General features: G+C 36.1%; 1 protein-coding gene across 5 annotated transcripts in view; it reads left to right on the top strand.

Moving 5' to 3' along the window:
• The window catches only part of Nrg3 (neuregulin 3), a 1026038-nt gene that overhangs the window by 129764 nt on the left and 883116 nt on the right, over positions 1–13158 (top strand). The gene's annotated exons all lie outside the window — the stretch shown is intronic.

The raw sequence follows: 13158 nt of genomic DNA, 5'->3' as shown, positions 1-13158 counted from the left end.
AAAAATGGGATCCCTGTCAGGAAAAGTGCTCCAGTGTGTGGTTGGGATTGTGAACAAAGTTATTGTACAAAGTGTGTGCAAAAATTATTTGCTATGAACATTAAATAGGCAGCCTAAATAGAAAACAATATATAAAATGTTTGAGTACAATTAATCTTTTGATTGTTCCTATTTGGAATGCATCTTATATATCACTTTGAATTACTTCTTGGTTAATTAGGAAGAATAAATTTAATAAAGGGGAGGGCCATGGAAATCGGTACAGGGAAAATCAAGATCATGCCAACCTATGTTTTTGACTCATGCACAGGTTTATAGTCCAGTAGAAATATCATAAAGAATGTGTTCTGTTGGGAACATAATCATGCCTAACCAAGTAGTGAGATCCTATCCAAACTACCAGCTTGAAAATTGGTTAGGAAGTTGACAGATCGAAAAACAAAAATAGATAACTTTTGTCTTAGTTTTTCTGTTACTGTCACAAAATACCTGAGACTGGGTAAATTATAAGTAAAAAATGGTTATTTGGTTCACAGTTATAGATTTTGAAAAGTTCAAGACAGGGCTGCTACTTCTGTTTAGCTTCTAGTGAGCCAACTGCATTAAAGAAAGTAGAGAGGCAGAAAGGGGAAATAGGCACATGTGGAATCAGCACATATGCAGAGAGTCTGAGAAGTCTGGATGTATCTCAGATTTTCTCTTTATTTTATTTTGATCTCCACTTTTCCTTATACCCATGAGGACAATTTTTGAATAAAAGAAAAAAAAACTAGTGACTTTAAAATAATTTAATTGGATTCACTAACATTATCAGGAGTAATCCAATATTGTCTGTGGGCATTTTGGCAGCTCTAGACTGATGATGTTAATACAGCCTTTCTTCCAGGACTCAACGCAGGGCATGTTCTTGCCTTGGCTTCATTTTTTTGAAAAAGCATGGGCATATGTGAGAGCTCCTTTTTCTCATACTCACAAAAATGAAGTGCCTCAGTCTGCATTTTTCCTATTCAGTTTTAAGTATGAAGTTGATTTTAAAATTTAACTGCAGTTTCCTTGGATGTGCAACCACTCCCAGCTAATTATGTAGCTGTATCAAATATGCATTTTCTTTAAAAGCATATTACTGTTTTGCCTTTATCCACCAATAGTTCTTGGATAAAAGGTGGCAATAAAATGTTAATGTGTATTAAGTTACATGAGATAAAGTAATATAGAAATTTCTGAGGTGTAAAATGAGATGCATAATTGCTTCTAAAACATAAGAAAAGCAAACTCAGAATTACAAGCCCACACAAGCATGAGTTCTTGACCACCTGGGGTTGGCCTGCTTTGTTGTCTGTTCCTGAATAGAAGATGAGGTTCTGTCTTTCATGTATTTTCCCTCTAAAGCAGCTGCAGTATTCTTAAGTTCTTAGTGACTTTGCAAGTTGGAGCATTACACCAAGCTCATGTACTTGGCCTGTGAACAGAGTTCTAGAATTCTGGAAAGCTCTGGGAGTAGGGAGGCCTCAGGTCCTAACCTAAATCTCTTCATTTGGAGTTTCCCTCATCAAAATCCCCTCTTCCTTTAGGATTCTGTGCATGTGATTACCTTTTGGTGTGTGGAGGGAGCTTCCTTTCACAATGAAGGAAGTGTGGTCAAGGCTGGAGAGGGTACAGTGGTTCGCAAAAGAAGGGATGTGAGTTGTCCTGATAGAATATTACACAGGAAGGATTTCTATGGTTTAGATAAGTGTCTGAATAGGCCCCCGTGTTAAAGGCTTGGCTCCAGACCTGTGTCTCTTGGAAAATTTAAGAAATTCACCTTTATATAACCTTTAAGAAAATCACCTTTATATTAGTTTTCTAGTCCTATGGAGGCATGCTGCTTAAGGGATATTGGGAACCTGGCCACTCTTTCTCTCTTTCCCTCTTTCATATGTCCCTGCCATAGGCCCAAAGCAACAGGGCCAATAAGTCATGGATTGAAACCTCCAAAACCACGAGTCAAAATAAAGCTCTTTTCTTTTAAAATTAAATTATCTCAGGTGTTTGTTGTGGGAACAGAAGGCCCATGAGAGGTGAGACTGAAGCTCTGGGACTCTTTCAGCTCTATCCATGCCTACCTGAGTTTTTAATCTTGCAAACAGAGAACAATGACAGCCCCCATCAACCTGCAGGCCCCGAGACACAGGGCAGAGTGGAAGCATACCAAAGCTACGTCGTATTATGACCCAGTTGTGCCACCACTGATGGGAGACATCAGAACTATTAACAATGAGAGCACTTCTTCAATTTTCAATTAATAGTTTGATGGGATATCCCATATATGATCATACTTACCAACAGGTGATATTATGAGAAGGAAGAGATACACTCTTATTTTCCAAGTGAGGAAATTACTCAGTCATGCAGTGGTGAAGCCACTAGCCAAGGTCATGAGCCTGTGTCCTTGTGGGGAATAGGGGACTTTCCAACCATGGAGTTCAAATCACAACACCCAGGATATACCTTAAAATATATATGAACTCAAGGACCTGGAGGATGTGCCTCTCCTGGAAGAGCAAAGAAACCTCATTTGAGGAACAGAGTACTACCACTTCAGATCGTAACCCCATCTGGATGGAAGGGGGATATTTGTAAGCATTCCCAATTAAAATTGACTTTCCATAGAGATGCTGCTGGGCTTGTTGGAGACTCAGCCTGGGTCTTATCCAAACCAAACAGGTAACCTACAATTTGTCAGAAAGAACTCTCAAGTCCTCTACCTCTCGTGTGGAGAATTGTGCCTGTAAATGGGAATTTCCACAGGACGAGAAATCTTTCTGTTTCCATCTGTAAGTGGAGGGGTGTAAGTTTTCCTCTCATTTGTTGTTTTCAACATGTTTTTTTTTCATCATGAGGTAAGAAGTTATTGAAATATATCCAATGGGGAAAACGTGGAGCAGATATTGACAAGTTTCTTTTACTTTGTTCATTTCTCTGTGAAATTTTAGCATAAATTCCAATATATTAAGTAATAAATGCTAGTTAAAAGTGTCAGTGAGTATTTCAGAAATTCACCTTTATAAAGTTACATGTTTTTTCCAATTGCAAGGTCATATTTCTTTAAAACAAGGGCTTTTTATGGTAACTGTGTTGTTTATAGAGTTTTTAATAAGTATGTCGTGTCCATTTTCTCTTTCTTACTCAGCTATTGTACATGCAATTAAAATATTTAAATACTATGTTTATTTACATGTTTATTATCAAATATATTGAATTCCCTTTTCCCCTAGAAAGAAATAGATGATAATTTATTCTCAATTTTTCTTAGTTATGAACTCAAGCAGATAGAAGAAACCATATTTGCTTTGATAGTATGTATTGGTGATGCTTGAATCTGTAGTTCTTATACATTTACATTCCCAGTACTTTCCTATTTTCTAGGGGTGGGAATGCTCAGAAGATATATGAAAAAAATGATACATTCCATGAATAACTCATATGCAGTGGGGAGGATTCAAGTTCCACAACTAAAATGGTCAGAAAAAAAATTTCATTGCCTATGAGACAATCAGAATAGCTTTTCAATTATTTAGAGAGGGTCAAGACCTTTTGGGTCTAGATAATGTCAAGAGCTATTTAATAGGTAGCTTCATAATTCCAGAAGCATGTGCTTTCCCCCATTGTTCAATATAAAGCCATAGCATCTTTCTGTCACAGATATTATGGGATGTTCATGAAACAGAAGAAGAAACTGAAGGCAAACAAGGTAAGTTACTTGCCACAAGGTCTCAACCATGCTATTGTAGTTAGTACACTGCCTTCATAGTGAGTTTAGCTTTCAGTTGCCCGGAGCTGGGATTTTTCAGAAACATGATAAAATAATAAAATTGTTAGACACAGAAACAGTATTTATTGAGCTCTCATGGTCAGGCATTGTTCTGAGTATTTCCCATGTATTATCTCACTTAATCCTCACATAAATCCTGTGAATCACAGAAGATTAAGTGTCTTTTCTAGAAACACAATGCAAGGAAGAAAGGTTTGAATTAGAATTAAAGAATGGTCATAAATTTGATAAGTGTTTGGGACAAGACATGACTGTTTGATGGACTAATCTACCTAAACATGGCAGAAGCAACATGAAGTTGCTGAGTTCAGGCAGTGGGAAGTCTGGCTTAAAGGACAGCATATCACTTTTGGACCAAAAGTGACAACCATGTGAAGCCTGAGACTTATGGAGAGAAGTGTAGAAACAGCAGGTTGGAGGGAAAACAGGGGTGGGGGCACTGGAGAACCCCTAGAAAGTCAAAGGAGTAGAGTGGTCAGCATGGAATAGAGATGTAGAATGGGAGAGAAAGGTGAAGTTCAGGGTCTGTGTCTATGAAAGATATGTGATTCTTTTGCAAGCTTTCTGGGAGGCTCAGATTCTTAAGTGAGAAATATGGGAATTGGCTTATATTCTGGAAACCAGTGTATTTCTCAAGACTGCAGCAGAAGTTTTCCTTCTTCAAATCTGTATTTGAATAATCATATGGCTGGAGAAGCTCACTTGCAGGTGGGATGACAATACTGTAGTTAGTACTGCCTTAAAATGTGAGAAATATAAATGTAAAAATCTTCATTTTTATTCTCTAAAAATGAAAATATGGTAATTGATTAACATGTCACCAGATGTGTCTGTCAACAGGTTTTGAATGCAAAGCTATGGAGCATGTATTTTAAGAGAATTTGCTTAGGGAGGATCTTAGTAAACTTGACCATTCGTATTTCATCACAGAGTTTCAGAATAGTTTGCAAACAAACCTGGGAACAAATCTTGTTTTCGCTGTTTACTAGCTGCATAACATTGAGTGCATATTTTAATTTCTCAGAACCTCAGTTTTCGGATATATGAAATAGGATAATATTGGCTATCTCACAGAGATGTGAATGGATTAAATAATAATAATACATGCACATGATTAACAAGAAGCCTGGCAATTGTAAGCATTCCCTAGTTGTATATCATCATTATCATCACTGTCATTTGTATTCCCAATCTAGATTTATGTGTAATTAGTTTCAGGCAAACTAGATACCTTAATAAAAATGTGAGGTCTTAATAACTGGAAACCTTCTTATTCAGAGCTGTTGTCATGAGCTGCAATGTGAGTGTATTAATTTTATTGGTCATTGACTAAATATACATACTATTTGCAGAGTACCTGGTGTGTGACCAAGGGAAGCTTACAGAGCAGTATGAAGAAGGGCACAGATAAATACTATAATGCAGTATGAGTGTTGCAATCAAGTAAAAGTATTATGGAGGCACAGAGAAAGTACTTGTTCCATATGGTTGGCCAAGTGATTGGCTAATTGGAGAAGTTATCAGGAAGGTAACATTTGAGTTAAGTCTAGATGGATAAGTAAGAGTCCACTTAGAAAATAAAAGACTAAGGAGGTAGCATGTGAAACCCTCCGTTCCCACTTGAAAGTACAAAGAACATGTTAGGTAGGAGAAAATGTCAGCTATGGGGTGTTTGAAGTGTAGAGGGGAAGATGGGACAGTTGTGAACAAAAGCCAGAAAAGGAAGAGCACCATTTGCTTTTTTTATTTATAGAATATGCCATGTGATCCAGGCTCATGACAGACTTGGTATTTTGAAATAGAAAAGTAATAATCAAATTTCTGTTTTAGAAAGACTATCAGAGATATGCAAAGGATGAATTGCACGGAGAAAACCTGGAGGACATTTTATGTTTTCACTGAAAGATGATGATGACCAAGACTAGGTCTAGACATGGAAGACAAATGATGAGGAACTCAAGTGGAAGGCTTTGGGAAGTGCAAGCAATTGAATTTTGACAGAATGTGGATGTTATGGGTTAGATGTGGGGTCCCCCAAAAGCTCCTGTGTGAGACAATGCAATAAGGTTTGGAGGAGAAATCTCTGTGTTATAGCCTTAACCTAATGAGTGAATTAATCCCAGATGAGATTAACTGAGTGGTAACTGGAGGCAGGTGGGGTATGGCTGAAGGAAGTGGTTCCTTCAGGGCATGGCTATGGGGTATGTATTTTGTATCTGGAGAGAAGAGTCTCTCTTTCTGCTTCCTGATCATTATGTGAGCTGCTTCCCTCTGCCACACTCTTCTACCATGATGTTCTGCCTCACCCTGAGCCCCAAGGGATGGAGCCGGCCTTCTATGGACTAAGACCTCTGAAACTGTAAGCCTCCAAATAAACTTTTCCTCCACTATAATGTTTTGGTCATATCTTTTAGTCACAGCAGTGAAAAATCTGAATAAACAATGGGAATTTTATAGAGGGTGAATTTTATAGAGGTGAATTATAGAGGGTGAATTATTTAGCTTTGACAAATAAAACAGTAGTGACACCTTAGCATCAAGTATGGAATACAAAATGAAAAACAGTATTTCTTGGTGGGGGGAAATTTAGTATCATCAATCTATTGATATTTGTAAAGAGCTTCAAAGGAAAAAAAATTGAATTGGAGCATAAATTTATCACTTTAGAAAATCCCATGTTCGCAGAAAATAGTTACAATGTGTGAGAAAGTGTAAATTGATTTTCTAACTTACTGTATCAATTAGAACAGAGCTTATAAGATGTGACTTCCAATTACTTTAAGGAATGAAATGGTGTATTTGTAGAATGTTTTATAATTTAGAAAATTACATAAATTGTCCCTCACATAAACTGTCTTATTTGATTTTTTCCAAGATAATGGATATCAGAAGCCGATATAGAGACACACTCTCAAAGAGCATGCATTCTTGGGTTAAATCCCCAAGTTGTAATTATTTATAACAGGCATTCTTAACTTGGCTCCTGGGAAGTGCTTTGGAATAAAGATGTATCTGTGATCTCTGTAAAACTTATGTAAGATATAAGATATTTCTAAAAAGAGACTTCTATCAAAGGCTGTCATGATCTTTAACTGATAAGAAATATAGTTGTCTAAGCTGGCTCTTGTAGAGGTTAATTGACTTGCCTACAATCCCAAAAAGTCTTTGACCATTGGTTTCATGTGCTCTGCAGGGCCGTTCTTCTCCTTGGTATTATTCTACTTTGCCATTTTCCTGTAAGGTTAAGTTTCCTGTTTTTCTTTCTTTCTTTTTATTTTTTTTTCTTTTTTGCGGGGGAGGTGTGACGGGAGGGAGGTTCCTCAAGATGATTAGTATAAATGTCACTTCACATCAGGTTGCAGCCATTAATCATATTAGGATATGCTGAGATCAACCTTAATTTCTTTTGGCTTTTAAAGCATGGAAATTCACAATCTAGCTAGTGCGGAAGTTGTTTTCTTAAAGGTAGTCTTCCCAAATCCCTGTTGGAGGGGATCATGGCATGGCTTCTGAAGAAACTCCAGTGGCACTTTTTTGATCAACTCTAGGATGTGGAGCTGAATACCATTCTGAAGAAAATTGTTGGTCTTCTATTGGAGGACTCAGATCAATGCCTTCAATACCATCATCTTGACTTCTTTAGCCCTGGGAGCTCTGAGCATCATGTTGAAGTAGTCCCTATATTTATACATTATCATCTTTTCCTTGCGTCAGGACATTTTTAATCAATTTAGGTGTGCTGCAAGGGGAACTATGAGTTCCACAACATTGCAACTAAGGCTGCATGGGACTGAGAGGCCTGGGAACTCTATTGTTTTTTAATACTTTTTTTTCCACATAATCTTGAATTTCAGGGCTCAGAATTAAGTCATTTGCCAGAGAGGATATTAGAGGACAAAAAGACAGCCTAAATAGTAAAGATGAAGGAAATTGTCTCACATACCCCACTAATTAGTTTTACCTGGGAAAATTAAGTAGAGACATTTGTTCATAGACTATTAAACATCTTAGCAATTAACTGAAGTTAGACATAAATGTTTAGCAGGAATTATCTTTATAGTTTATAGCATTGGGCTAACAGAACTCCTATCACAATGCATCCTAATAGTCTGTCCCAGTCTGATAGAACTATGTCTAAAATCAACTGTAAGTTTGTTTGGGAATAATAAAGAATATCTAATTCACTTGTGGAGTCCTCAAGAGTTTCACTGCTCTGATTGCCAAGCAAGGAAGCAATAATTTGTTGTTGAATCAAGGAAACAAGAGGATAATTTTATATCAGCCTAATAGAGTTGTTTACTGAAACTCTAATAAGATGTAGGGTTTGGGGTGTGTGTGTGTGTGTGTGTGTGTGTGTGTGTGTGTGTGTGTGTGTGTGTTTCCTTAATTTGGATTGTCTTCATCATTTGAAGGAGTAATTTTAGGTAATATGTCTGGTCAGCATGGCACTGTGGCTTAACAAGTGCTGCTGTTATTTTCTCCCTAATTCTACTTTTTTCATGTTGATTTAGAAATATGGGTGCTTTTTTAAAATTCTCACTTAAAATCCTTATAGTGTTTTCTGAAAGGCAGTATAAACTTCTGAATGGGTATCACTGACTTATTTATCCATCTTGGAAGGATTTATAAAGCACCTATTATGTGTAGTGTTAATAGATTAGTTTCCAAGAACTATGAATTAGATAAGATAAAGAATTGATACCATGACCGAGTTATCAAAGCCAAGACCTTATAATCTATTGGGGGAAGCTGTAGGTCCACAACTAATTCACATGTGAAGCATAAGAAAAGTAGGGATAGTCCACTCAGGCAGGAAGCACCCAGGGATCTTAATGAAGGGAATCTTAGATAAGCAAATGGTATTGCCCAGTTGGGAGAATGAAAGGTATTACGGATTCCATTCTACAGCTCAATATTCGTGATGTTTCTTCATTATTGGTATAATTCTACAAATGATTGCTTTATGAAGTTTCTACTCATTATGTACATATGTACATCATTACTAGACTTTATCTTTTGGGGAACAAAATCATAAAATCAACTAGGCCTGAGATCTGCATTGTTTAATATGGGAGCTGTAAGCAACTGTGGTCATTAAAACTTGAAAATTACTAGTCAGAATTGAGAAATGCTACAACTGAAAACTACACTGTTTCAAAGACTTGGTTTTCCAGATAAAAGTAGAATTTCTTTTCTACTCATATTTAGAATACAGAATGAAATGCTAAAATTTCTATATGCTGGGTTAAATTTTTTATTAAATATGTCATTACTATTCCACACACCCCTTTTAGTGTGGCTTCTAGAATATGTAAAATTACATGTGTGAATCTCAGTGTATTTCTGTTGGACAGTGCTGTCTTGCAAAATGCTTATGGAACTATGTAACAAAAAGTATGTATAAAAGGATTACCCCAGGTAATAACACTGAATCCAATTGCATAAAATGAGTACTGGAGTGAGATCCGGGAACTGGGTCAGAATCAGCTCAGACCTTGATTTCCAAGGTTGTTAATCTCCTTCCCTGTCAGGGCTAAGGTTTTCTCACCTGGGCAATATGAACCAGATTTAAAAATAAATGATCACTAACCCCCTTCTGAATTGAAGTCAGTGATTGAAATGTTTTCTGGGGTATAGGATGGAATCTTATTTGTAATTCTCCCAATTTCTCCTCAAATTGTATCAGACTAAACAGTCTTCCTCATTCCAATTCTTAATTTATTTAAGAGAGGTTAAATTTGTAATTACTGTAATTTGGAGCTTCCTTGAACAGCCTGAGGCTGGAACACAGCATCCTTCAATCTGTTTAGTGCTAAGCAAAGCAGTTGAACATGTTGTGATTTATATGGATCAGACAGAGATATTTTGCACGGAAATTTCCAGCACTCTTTGAAAAAATTCAGAGATATCTGAAAGTAAATAATTTTTAATCCAATAGTTTTTATGATGTTATTTCAAACAACCAACCTCCAGAAGACATAGTTTTCCAATATTAATTTCAAAAATAAAAAAAAACAATCTTTAACTTCATTTGATAGATTAGCTTTCAAAAGTTAAGTTGAAAGAGTGTATTTTGACATTAGAGGCAAAAATACTTAATATCAAAGGTAGATAATACAGAATATATAAGGTGTAAGAATTACCCTGGCCTAATATGATTTTTTTCTCCTAAATATGTATGCAATATTTTATTGATTATATGGTCTGTGTTGTATTTTAAAAAACTTAAACCAGGATCTTACTGGACTTATGGGTAATTTATAATAATTTATTCTTCTAAACAATAAATATATCTATATATAATATATACATAATAATTCATTTAGGGTTATTTCTTTGTACAGAAATGTTGCCCAAAAGACATGAATATTTTAAGATTCTTTAATATTTTTAAATAAACTTATCTTCCATAAAATTTATACTTCAAATGTGTGTTAATCTTAGTAGTGTTGAGCTTGTCTGTTCCCTAAAACCTTTCCAATGCTAAAATTTAGATTTTAAATCTTGTGGTAGTTTGATCGGTACAAACTGTATTTCATTTTTGTTGGGCTTGGTATTCCTTAGATTACTCAGAGAACCAGAAATTTCTTATTCTTTTTTTGTGAATAGCTTATTCCTAAGATTTATCTTATTTAGTATTTGGGATAGTTTTCCTTTTTGATAGGTAAGCTGGTTTGAATAACTATTCTCCTTCCTTTGACTTCAAATTCTGTTCATAAACAGGTCTTCTTACTCATCCTAGTATTCACTGGTTATTAGTAAAAACAAGTGTTTACAATAGGGGAAAACAACTGCACATGGGCCCCAGGTGGTTTATCAAGTTCTTCCAGGAGGAGAAAGGCCATTTAACCTCCATTTATTTTTCTTTTGTTGCAGTTGTTTGTGTATTTTTTCCTTCTGAAAAGACCTCGAAGCAGTATTAGCTATATTAAGATATCTACTGTAAACAAGGCTTGTCAGTCACCTGGGCTACCACAAGTCACTTATTTGAACCACAAGGGTATATCCCCTTGCAAAATCACCTTCATTGAGTTGTCATGACAAGGCCATTAAAAGAAAGGCCATATGAAATATTGTAATGGATTTGTAGTGAAAATATTATCCTGGCCACTTGTCTTTTTTTTTTTATAACACTGACATTCCAATATTTGAAGGACATATTTTATAAAGTGGAGTGCTAGAAAAAGCCAAAGAGTTCCCCTGGTCCATCCTCCTTCTCATCCTTTCTTCTATCTTTCCTCCTTCTTTTCCTTTTTATCTTCTCCTTATTCCTCTTTCTCTCTTTCTTCCTCCTCCTCCACCTTTTCGTCTTCATCTTTATCTTCCTCCTCCTCCTTCTCTTATTTTCTCTCTCCCCCTGCCCACACACACTTATTCCCAATCATGTTAGAGGTTTTAACTTTTCTGATTGAAAAGTCAGGGCCAAATTTAATGCTTCCTCACAGTGATAGTATTGACTATTAGTACCCACTATTTTAGCAACATAGCCATATGGTCAGCTTCTCAGTTTTAATTTTAAATCTTTACCTGTAACTTATTTTTTCATTATTTGTTGAATTTTGTATATGGGTTTATTTCTTGCTGTTGTTGATTTTGGAAAAGTCACTCTTCCCTGAAGACAACAATGACAAAAAATACGAAATCCTTTTTGGAGAGATGCAATGCTAAATAGAAATAAGCCAATCAATCTCTAATGTCTTATTTCTGCCCATGCCTGAGCAGTTTTTGCAAATTAAGTAAAAAATATCATTATGGTTTGGATAGGAGATGTCATTCATAAAATCTATCTGGCAATGCAGGAATACTTAGAGATGACATTATTAAATTATGAGAGATATAACTTCATCAGTGGATTAATCTATTTGATGGCTTAATAATTTGAATGGATTACCGAGTGGTAATTTCAGGCAAGTGGAAATTTCTTCTCCTCCCCTCCTTTCCCCTTTCCTCTCTTCTTTCTCCCCTCCCTGCTGGTTGCCATGAGCTGAGAAGCTTTCCTCTAACACCCCTCTCACCATGACTTCAGGAATATCATGTGGGCCTACCATGGACTAAGCCTCTGAAACTCTGAGCCCAAATTAAATTTTTCCTCTTCTAAATTGTTCTTCTCAGATATTTGGTCATGGCATTGAAAAACTAACACAATTATCATTATTTTCATCATGATTTTAAGGTTTGTTACATAAAATGGGCTATATTTGTCTATTCTTTTGCAAAAAAAATAATAACTATTGCTGCTGAGTTGAAAAGGTGCAATTCATCATTACTATTTCTCAGACTTCTAGTTTGGGATGTGTTTGCTTGTTTTAATGATGATATTTATCTGTTCCAGGTATCAGTCCCTTGTTTCATCATGTTATTTTTGCTCAGTCACTGTTGTAAGAATAAGTGAACAACATGAGACTCGTTTGTGAATATCAATCTAACTTTATGGGTATCCTTCAGGGCAATTTTATGGTCCTGAGAGACTTCATAAATCATACAAGCAGTTGAAGTTACCTCAATACTCTAGCCGTGCACACATTTCAGCATTTTAAATAGGAATGTGCTTTAGGAACTAAGCAAAGTATAAAGGATATGTACTGAAAGCTAAATATTTGTTTATGTCCTCCTATTCAAGTCACAGGCTTTAGTTTCCCCTGACTTTTGTTGGTAATCAAGGTCATCTGTATGATGAACAACTGTTGGGGGAGCTGTTTACATGGTCAATTTTAGCCCCCTGTGGTGTTTAGGGTATTTTTTTCTCCAGGGAGATATTTTTAAGATGTGTTTTAAAGGATAAATTTCAGTGATTATAAACTCTTCTTCAAAATTTTAGAAATGATGTTTTTGTCAAATCAGATCATTTTCATCCTGTATATTGAAGGGTACTGTGAGAAAGCCTGAGCTACATCACATATCAAAGTGCTGTTTGGATGCTGGCTCTCCTAAGTTCATTTTTTAAAAAATTTTTTGTTAGTGGTTTTCAATTTTGAATTTAAAATTAAACACTGTCTGCCAGTATCGGGACTCTCCATCAGCTTGAACTTGGGTGGATGTAGATGGCATGCTACTTTGGAGCTTGCCTTTACAGGGAGACCACAGTCTGCTTTCCATGGAGATTTTTGGAAAGAGGTAAACAGATGGAGCCTCCATGGGAGTAGCTGTGCCCAATCACACTAAGGTCTATTGAAGAAAAGTTCCTAGAGGAGAGAGTTGACAAGAGTAGGAACCAGGTAGGGGAGGGAAGAGAGGACACTAATTTAATCACAGACTTTCCCCAATTAAGGTTGTGCAAGCCATGTGAGCCTCATTCTGTTGTCTAATATTAAAGTCAACCTCACTCTCTTTGTTGCTGCTATTGT

The sequence above is a fragment of the Ictidomys tridecemlineatus genome, chromosome 1 (genome assembly GCF_052094955.1).
Source record: "Ictidomys tridecemlineatus isolate mIctTri1 chromosome 1, mIctTri1.hap1, whole genome shotgun sequence".
Taxonomy (NCBI): Eukaryota; Metazoa; Chordata; class Mammalia; order Rodentia; family Sciuridae; genus Ictidomys; species Ictidomys tridecemlineatus.
Note: the sequence above shows the minus strand (reverse complement) of the source record. Positions and strands in the feature narration are given on the sequence as shown.